The sequence below is a fragment of the Armigeres subalbatus genome, chromosome 1, assembly GCF_024139115.2.
Source record: "Armigeres subalbatus isolate Guangzhou_Male chromosome 1, GZ_Asu_2, whole genome shotgun sequence".
Lineage (NCBI taxonomy): Eukaryota > Metazoa > Arthropoda > Insecta > Diptera > Culicidae > Armigeres > Armigeres subalbatus.
In genome coordinates this window covers 247873369-247882617 of record NC_085139.1, presented here as the reverse complement: position 1 = coordinate 247882617, position 9249 = coordinate 247873369, and positions in this window count along the sequence as shown.

Sequence of the window (9249 nt, the reverse complement as noted above, 5' to 3'; positions counted from 1 at the left end):
ATCAGTATGCTTCGTTCAGACACATATTGCTGATCACGTGGTTCGCTGTTTCACATGCGTGTAATTTCAGTTATTTTTGATTGTTAGTTCAGTGTAAAAATAGACTTGTGCATTAAATGATCTTTAAAGATTTCTATTTCTTCAGACACGTAATTTCAGAGATTCCCACAAATGTTTTTTCCAGACGCTTATGCATGAATTATTTAACCGTCTAAGACGAGTTAAGTATTCTTCATTTAATTCTACCATTCATTTCGATATCCTTGCAAATACGTATTTCAACCACAACTGTGTGGTCGTCTTCAGTGTCTCGTGGCCCTAGGGGGTACCTCGGACAAAACTTATAAAGTTTTAAGATTTGTGTTTTTTTTTATTTCATTACTTTGCATTAAACTTGTAGATAACATGCATGGTGATCAATAAATCAAAGTCAATTGAATCCTGCCTTCAACACGCACAGTGAATGAGGCTGGGAACAAATGATCAAAAGGATAAAATTTCGAATTAACAAATTAAAAAAAAAAACTCTTCAATAGAATCTACTTGATCGAAACAAAATGTTGAATAATACGTTAAGAATATGCTTCTGAACTAAAATCTATGCATGAGGGCTTTCTTCGAATAGTTTGGTTGCCACGTTGCACGTTGTTTCTCGAAAAGCCTTCTTCCAAGTAGCTCGGAAGCATTCACAGATAAAAATATGTTGTGGTTTTAAATGTATTTTTATGCACATAAATAAGCGTAACAATCAATCGATCTTACTGTTTTTAAATCGAAATAAATATAAATTGCTCTTGCTATAAATTTAGTCAAACTTAATTGAATATCGAATGCAATTTTACGTCGTTGAATTTTAAAACTATTTCCCAGCAACACAAGTCAAGTGAAAATGATTGCAGCAACCTAATCGTGACTGAATCTGGTCACATATAAGTTACTGTGATCTATATGCAACTTGTGTGCTGCTCGTTGGAAGAACCATAAGCAGCTCAGAAGCTCCCCTTCAAGAAAATCGGCAGCCTCTTTCCAAGAGGTTCTGGGAACTCCTTTCAAGAGGTTTGCCTTCTTTCCTTCTTTCAAGAGGTTCGAAATAATTTTTCAAAAGGCTCAGAAGTCTCTTTTCAAGAAGCTCGGAAGCATTCTTTCAAAAGGTTCGGAGACTACTTTTAGGCCCTGAAGCCTCCTCTCAAGAGGCCCGGAAGCCTCCTTTCAAGAGGTCAGGCCTCTTTCAGGATCGAAGCCTCCTTTCAAGAGGCTCAAGCCTCCTTTAAGAGGCTCAAGCCTCCTTTCAAGAGACAGAGCCTCCTTTCAAGAGAGCTCAAGCCTCCTTTCAAAGAGCTCGGAAGCCTCCTTCAAGGCTCAGGCCTCCTTCAAAAGCCTCCTAGAAGCCTCCTTTCAAGAGGAAGCTCAAGACCTCCTTTCAAAGAGCTCCGAAGCCTCCTTTCAAAGCTCGGAAGCCTCCTTTCAGAGGCTGAAGCCTCCTTTCAAAGGCTCAGAGCCTCCTTTCAAGAGGCTCGACCTCGAGCTCAGAGCCTCCTTTCAAAGGCTCAGAGCCTCCTTTCGAGGCTCAAGCTCCTTTCAAGAGGCTCGAAGCCTCCTTTCAAGAGAGCTCAGAGCTTTTCAAGAGGCTCAGAGTCTCCCCTTTCAAGGCTGAAGTCTCCTTTCAAGAGGCTCAAGTCTCCTTTCAAGAGGCTCAGTCTCCTTTCAAGAGCTCAAGTCTCCTTTCAAAGGCTCGAAGTCTCCTTCAAGGCTCAGAAGCCTCCTTTCAAGAGGCTCAGAGCCTCCTTTCAAGAGCTCAGAGCCTCCTTTCAAGAGGCTCAAGCCTCCTTCAAGAGCTCAGAGCCTCCTTTCAGAGGCTCAGGCCTCTCAGACCGTCTCCTTTCAAGAGGCTCAGAAGTCTCTTCTCAGTCTCAGAGGCTCAGAGTCTCCTTTCAAGAGGCTCGGTCTCCTTTCAAGGCTCGAGTCTCCTTTCAGAGGCTCAGGCCTCCTTTCAAGAGGCTCAGGCCTCCTTTCAGAGCCCAGGCTCCTTTAGAGACCGGAAGCCTCCTTTCAAGAGGCGGAGCTTCTTTTCAAGAGGTCCAGGCTTCCTTTCAAGAGGCCGAGCCCTCTTTCAAAGGTCAGGCTTCCTTTCAAGAAGCCCGGAAGCCTCCTTTCAAGGCTCAGGCCTCCTTTCAAGAGGCTCAGGCCTCCTTTCAAGAGGCCAGAGTCTCCTTTCGAGAGGTCCAGGCCTCCTTCAGAGGCCAGGCCTCTTTCAAAGAGCCCAGGAAGCCTCTTTTCAAAGTCCGGAAGCCTCCTTTCAGAGCCCCAGCCTCCTTTCAAGGGCTCGAAGCCTCCTTTCAGAAGCTCAGATCCTCTCTTCCAAGAGGCGGAAGCCTCCTTTCAAGAGACCAGAGCCTCATTTCAAGGGGCGGAAGCTTCTTTCAAGAGGTCCAGGCTTCCTTTCAAGGTCAGAAGCCTCTTTCAAGGCCGAGCCCTCTTTAAAAGGTCCGGAAGCTTCCTTTCAAGCCAGGCCTCCTTTCAGAGGCCGGAGTCTCCTTTCAGAGCCCAGGCCCCCTGAGAGGCCGAAGTCTCCTTTCAAGAGGCGGACCCTCTTTTCAAGAGGTCCAGGCTTCCTTTCAAGAGGCCAGAGCCTCCTTTCAAGAGGCCCGAAGGCTCCTTTCAAAATGCCCGAAGTCTTCTTTCAAAGAAGCCCCTTCAAGAGCCGGAGGCCTCCTTCAAGAATCCTGAAACCTCCTTTTAAGAGCTCGAAGCCTCCTTTCAAGAACCCTGAAACTTCCGTTTAAGGGGCCGGAAGCCTCCTTTCAAGAGGCCTGCCTCCTTTCAAAAGCCCGAGCCTTCTTTCAAGGGTCCAGGCCTCCTTTCAAGGCCCGCCAGCCTTTCAAGCCTTTTTCAAGGGGCCGGAAGCCTTCTTTCAAGGAGGCCTTTAAGGTCCAGGCCTCCTTCAGAGGCCCAGGAGGCCCCCTTTCAAGAACCCGCAAGCCTCCTTTCAAGAGGCCAGGCCCTGAGGCCCAGGCTACTTTCAAGAGGCCCAGAAGCTCCTTTCAAGAGGTCGGAGACTCCTTTCAAGGAGCTTGAGCCTCCTTTCAAAACCGGGAAGCCTCCTTTCAAGAGGCGAAGCCTCCTTAAGGACCAAGCCTCCTTTCAAGAGGCCAAGTCTTCTTTCAAGAGGCCCGGACACCTCTGTTCAGGAGGCCGGAAGTCTCTGTTCAGGAGGCCAGGAGCCTCTTTCAAGAGGGCCAAGCCCTCTGCATGCAACAAGCCTCCTTGCAAGAGACCCGGAAGCCTTTTTCAAGAGGCCTGCCCTCCTTTCAAGAGGAACAGAGCCTCCTTTCAAGAGGGCCTGGAAGCCTTCTTTCAAGAGGCAAGCTATTCAAGAAGCCTTTCAAGAGGCCCAGGAGCCTCCTTTCAAGAGACCAGGAGCATCCTTTCAAGGGCCAGAGCCTCCTTTATAAAAGCCGGAAGCCTTTTCAAGGTCCAGGAAGCCTCCTTTCAAGAGGCCCGAGGCCTCCTTTCAAGCAGGAAGCCTCCTTTCAAGAGGCCTGGAAGGCTTCCTTCGGGGACCAGGAAGCCTCCTTTAGAGGCCAGGCTTTCTTTCAGAGGCCAGCCTTCTTTCAAGGGCCCGAAAGCCTTCTTTCAGAGGCCAGACGCCTCCTTCGAGGAAGCCTCCTCAGAGCGGCTCTTTTAGTAGGCCCGAGACCCTTCAGAGGCCAGCCTTCTTTCAAGATGCCGGAAGCCTCCTTTCAAAGGGCCTAAGCCTCTTTCAAGAGGCCCGGAAGCCTCCTTTCAAAAGGACGGAAGCCTCCTTTCAAGAGGCCAGAAGCCTCCTTTCAAGAGACGAGCTTTAAAGAGGCCAAGTCTTCTTTCAAGAAAGCCGGAAGCCTCTTTTTAAGCGGTCCGGAGGCCTCCTTTCAAGCGGTCCGGAGGCTTCCTTTCAAGTGGCCCAGAAGCTTCCTTTTAAGAGGCCCGGATGCCTTTCAAGAGGCCCGGAAGCCTCCTTTCAAGATTCCCGGAAGCTTCCTTTTCAAGAGGCCCTGTAGCCTTTTTCAAGAAACTTCCTTTCAAATGCTGAAGCTCTTTTTCAAGAGGCCGAAGTCCTTTCAAAGGCAGAAGGCTCCTTCAAGAGGCCCGGAAGCTTCTTTCAAGCCCAGGCCTCCTTTCAAGAGGCCGAAGCCTATTTTGAAGAGGCCGGAAGCCTTTTGAAGAGGCCGGAAGCCTTTTTCAAGAGGCGAAGCCTCCTTTCAAGAGGCCCAGAAGCCACCTTTCAAGAAGCTCGAAAGCCTCCTTTCAAGAGGCCCAAAAGCCTCCTTTCAAGAGGCCCAAAAGCCTCCTTTCAAGAGACTCGAAAGCCTCCTTTCAAGAGGCCCGAAAGCCTCCTTTCAAGAGGCCCGGAAGCCTCCTTTCAAGAGCTCCGGAAGCCTGCTTTCAAGAGGTTTCCCATCAACTGATTAGTATTTGTTGGGTTGACTTGAAAACATTTCACACCCTTACGTGTAATTTGACGGACAGTGGAGCGAGCGTTTAGAAGCCAATGTTGTTGTCTCATCGAATTTATTAGGCCAGATTGCCCTATATGAAGCCGATCGCCGTGCATTTGTCTCACCAATTGGCGTACCACCGGATCCTTGTCCGGTGAGATGATGGAATGACGACTTTCAAAGGGTAGCTGGAAACGAGCGAGTCGACCGCCCACACGATGAAGTCCGTCAAGGTACACTGGGTTCAAATTGTCCAACTTCTTACAGGGTTTACGGACAACAATACGTTGAATCTCGGATTTTCAGGTGTTTGTGCTTCTTTCGCTCGTTTGGGTTGCTTACTCAACAATTAGCAGTAAATCGCAAAACGTAACCCATCACACGTTGGGTTTTGCGTTGTTACTCCCAGCTGTGGTGACGTCGTTACTCCCAGCTGTGGTGACGATGACTGGTTTCAATTCTGGCAGCAATGAATCTGGAATGGCTTCGACTGGATCGGTCTGATAATTGACCTTCTGAAGGAACTCTGGTCCATGCCACCAAAGACTGTTGCTCTGCAATGCAAGAGGTAATTCGCCGCGTGAGACGATGTCGGCCGGATTCTGTATCAATCAATGGGAGTACACACCGGTGTGCACTAGTAAGTTCCTGTATTATAGCGATTCGGTCACAGACCAATAATTGCAGTTCATTGAGTGTCTTTTTGATCCAGGCAAGGACGATTGTACTATCACACCATAGAACTTTTTCCCGCCTAACGCCATATCCAACGCTGACAATACTTTCGAAATTGATCGGGTCGACAGTAACGCGGCACAAAGTTCTTTTCTTGGAACGGAATGCTCGTGGAGGGGTCAAAGTATTCAGCGATGCCCGAGTATATTACTTTTTTGGTAACACATTCTAATAGTGATGATTGATTCGAATGATTTGCGATGTACAGCGTGTCGGCAGTCGGATCCCAGAGTAATCCTAAGATCTTAATAGCTTCATTCACACCCCGTTTCTCTAATGGTACCTTCTTTTCCCGTTCCTTTACTGGAATTCGCTCGAGAAATGCTTGAGAATTCGAGAATCATTTATATCATAAATCACCACTTACAGGAGCTGTTTTTTTTGTTGAGCTTGGCATCTTCCACCTGTCAGCACCTGTAAAACGTCGTCTATATACGTTTCGTTCTTGACATGCGACGACGAGCGGATAGGAATCCCCTCTTCTCGAACAGTAGGCACCGGGTTGCTAGGTATGGTAGGATGCGGTACCTACCATAGTACACAATTCAAAAACATGCCGTGGTAGCGATGAATAGGGTCACCAAAAAATTCTCAAGAATCGACGATCTTGTTCCGCTTGAAGGACTTGTCAGTATATTTTGGCTATGTCTCCGGAAAATGCATTCTCGAATTTATGGACGCGCAAAATGATGAAAAATAAACCATTCTGGACCACTGGAACGACTCTTAGGACTTCATTCAATGACAGCTTTTCGGTGATGTCTTACTTGCGTCGAACACAACACGACGGTGCTTGAGCTGGACGCCTCAATACTGCAATGAGGAAGAAAATACTTCTGTTGATTGAATGAATCATCAGTTTCATCGATGCTGCGGCAATGTACGAAGTTCATACTCCTGCATAAACTCCATACTGCGTTTTGAATTCGGATTGTTCATCAGTCGCTTGTCCAGTATCAGGAATCGTTTCAAACCCAAAAGCGACTATCGTCCAACTTGGAATAACTATCGTTAAACGGAAATCTAACGATGAATCTTCCGGATTCGTCGCGCTGGTATGTAGCTAAAAAATGCTCTTCACAGGCTATCTCCTCTGCTGACAGCTTGGAAACGTCTGGAACTAAACTTGATGGAAACGTTGGAAATCTGTGGCTCGACGACAACAAACGTGACAATCCACCCACGATGAGTGTCCCGCAACAGAGGCAAATTGTCTGCAAAGCTGAGTTGGTTTGGTTTCAATATATCAAAAAACAATTCTGCAACATCAGCATGTCCACTTTGTCGGGTTGTGGAACTCGGGGTCGACCAAAGTAATTCCATCAGGAATGTTCCAATTGAGATTGATCTTCGTTGACGGTATGGTACCCGTTACATTCGGGGTAACTAGACACTCGAGACTTGCCTGATAACTGGACACTCGGGATCTGAATTTCAATGTCACTTTTTCACGCGCAAGAGTGCCCTACGCTTTGATGCCGGTTATTGGTACTTTGGCTGGATTTATCGACAGGCCCAGGAGATCGGCCTCTGTTTTCGGTTACAAAATTTACCTGAGAGCCACTATCCACCAAAACGCGACATTGATGGGGATGATTCTGCTTATCAAAAACATGAACAACGGCGTTAACGCAGCGCACCGTTTTGGACGACGCGAGTTGGACGGCAAGTAGTGGACTGAGCCTTCTTCCTCCAACGATGACAGAACCGGAACAGATGGTGGGCTTGCAATTCTGTTGGAAGGGAAACATTCGGCTTGTTCTTACGACTTATTGCACCATCCTCGTGGAGTAATGTGTGGTGACGTCGCTGACACTTGAAGCACGTTTTGCTGGAAGGGCAATCCTTAGCACGGTGTCCTCTTCGCAGGCAATTAAAACATACTCCTGCGGCGCGAATCTTTTCTTGCTTTTCCGACGCTGTAAGATTACTGAGAGCCGAGCACTGAAAGTTTCGATGATTTCCATCACAAATCTCACATATATCGGACGTGTTTCATGAAACTGCGTGGCTCTTCTAGGGTCGCATTCTGAGAAGTAGCTGGATTTGCTTCGGCTTGATTGATGGAGTTACGAAATGGAACGCAGCTTCACAGTTTTCTAAAATTTTAAACCTGGATTTCAGGAACTCGATCACTTGATTGTACTTTGGAAGGTATTTTTTTAGAGTTAGTGTTGACTGACCTAACATAGAGATAATCAGATAGACGATGTGCTCTGATATTCCAGTAATTTGTTGCTGTAGATAACGCAAACCTTCGACGTGGTGAGTTGAGTCATTTAGCAATAACCGTAGATCCTTGTGAGATTCTGACGTCATCTTCTTGAGCTACAACAACCCACGGATGTGAGATTCCACGATGGCCCTTTTGTTTTCCTAAAGCTCAATCAAAATGATCCATGCTTGTTCATAGTTCCCATCACTTACGACCAATGCATCCAGAGCTCCAGCAGCGTCTCCAATAAGTGTGTTGTCGAGGTGATACAACTTTATGACATCTGTATCCTCCGAATTCGCCATCAGGTCCGTAAAAATGGCTTTAAATTTAGACCACGCACTGTCGCTTTCATCGAACGTTGGGATCGGCGTTGGGAACGGTTTTCTCTATTCACAATGGTGAACAGACGTGTGAACCAAAGAAGAAAAAAAGGCTCCGTGTTTGTGCCGTGTGCTGCGTGGATTTCGGCGGCGAAAAAAGTTTTGGAATTGCTGGTGTCGTGAAGCTTGGCCACCGTCAGTTCTTTCTGGCCAGCCGCCGACAGCGGAATAGTGCTCGTGTTCAGGTACGGAAAAGCTGTTAGAGCATGGCTCTATTCGCACTTCGCAGCAGAAACGACACGATCAGTGCGGAGCGTCATTTCGCGCTTGGGGAAAAAAACCCGTCGAACCTAACCCCTCCGAGCGGACTCCGGAAGAATCGATCTATTGCTGAAGTATTCCTACGTGTCAAGCCATCATCAGGAACCAAATCAGCCATGTTAAGACCAAGCTCACCAGTGCGGCATGCACGATTCCGGCACTCTCCGATCCAGCGGACGAACGCACCAAACCTGGACACGGAACGGATAATTCGGTAATGTGCTAAAAATTCCTTTGAAACGCATTAGAAAGCATGACATTAAAATGAATAGTTTACTGTAACAGTTAGCTTCCATATTTCGCATTCATTCGAAAAAATACGATTCCTTGATATTCCATCTTATTTTCGCAGTCCACTTTGCTTTTTTTTGGGAAGTATTTCCGCCTAAAACGCCATTGATCGATCTCGTGTGATCAAACCTGGGACTGTATTGGACGATGTGGTTTGGACAAACTACTCTTACCAAGGTGTAGGTGATGGTGTAGAAGAGAATTTTCCAGACGGCTACTCTTATCTAACAAAACTTTATTTCTCCTCTAATTTTCATTTACAAAGGATTGCTTCTGCTGCGCTGATGTTACCTGCTCGATGAAGATGAAACAGATACGTATTTGGACCTCAATAATAAGGCCGTCGTCAGTGTCTTGTACTTGAATCGGGTCATGTACGAGACACTGAAGCCGACTATTGAAGCCGAAATACGTCTCTGCTCTGTAGAGTTATAATCAAGTGGTGGAACTAAATGAATTATTTGTTTGAGAAACTGCATAAACCCATTTTACACAATTTCGAGAAAACAACAAAAAACTGTTTTTGAACAAATTGGCAACGAACCTTTCGATTTATTCGACACAGATCAATAGTTTTTGATAAAACTCAACACCCTGGGGCACTTCCAGTGCAAAACCTGTAAGCAGTACCAGCGCCGTAACGTGGGGTTGGCTGGGTTGGCCCCCGCCAAGGGCGCTAGCCCTCAGAGGGCGCCGGAATCAAGAATTACGGTATGGGAACAAAACAATTTTATTTGTTACATGGCCAAATAATAACAAACCGACCATGAAGTCCAAAGGTCTATGGCGGAGATATTTCAAGAAATCTAATCTTTCTTCTATCTCAAATAAACAAGTCGAATGATTTGGTCCTAACTTTGACTTCCCTTTCGGTTTCTCTGAGCCTTTC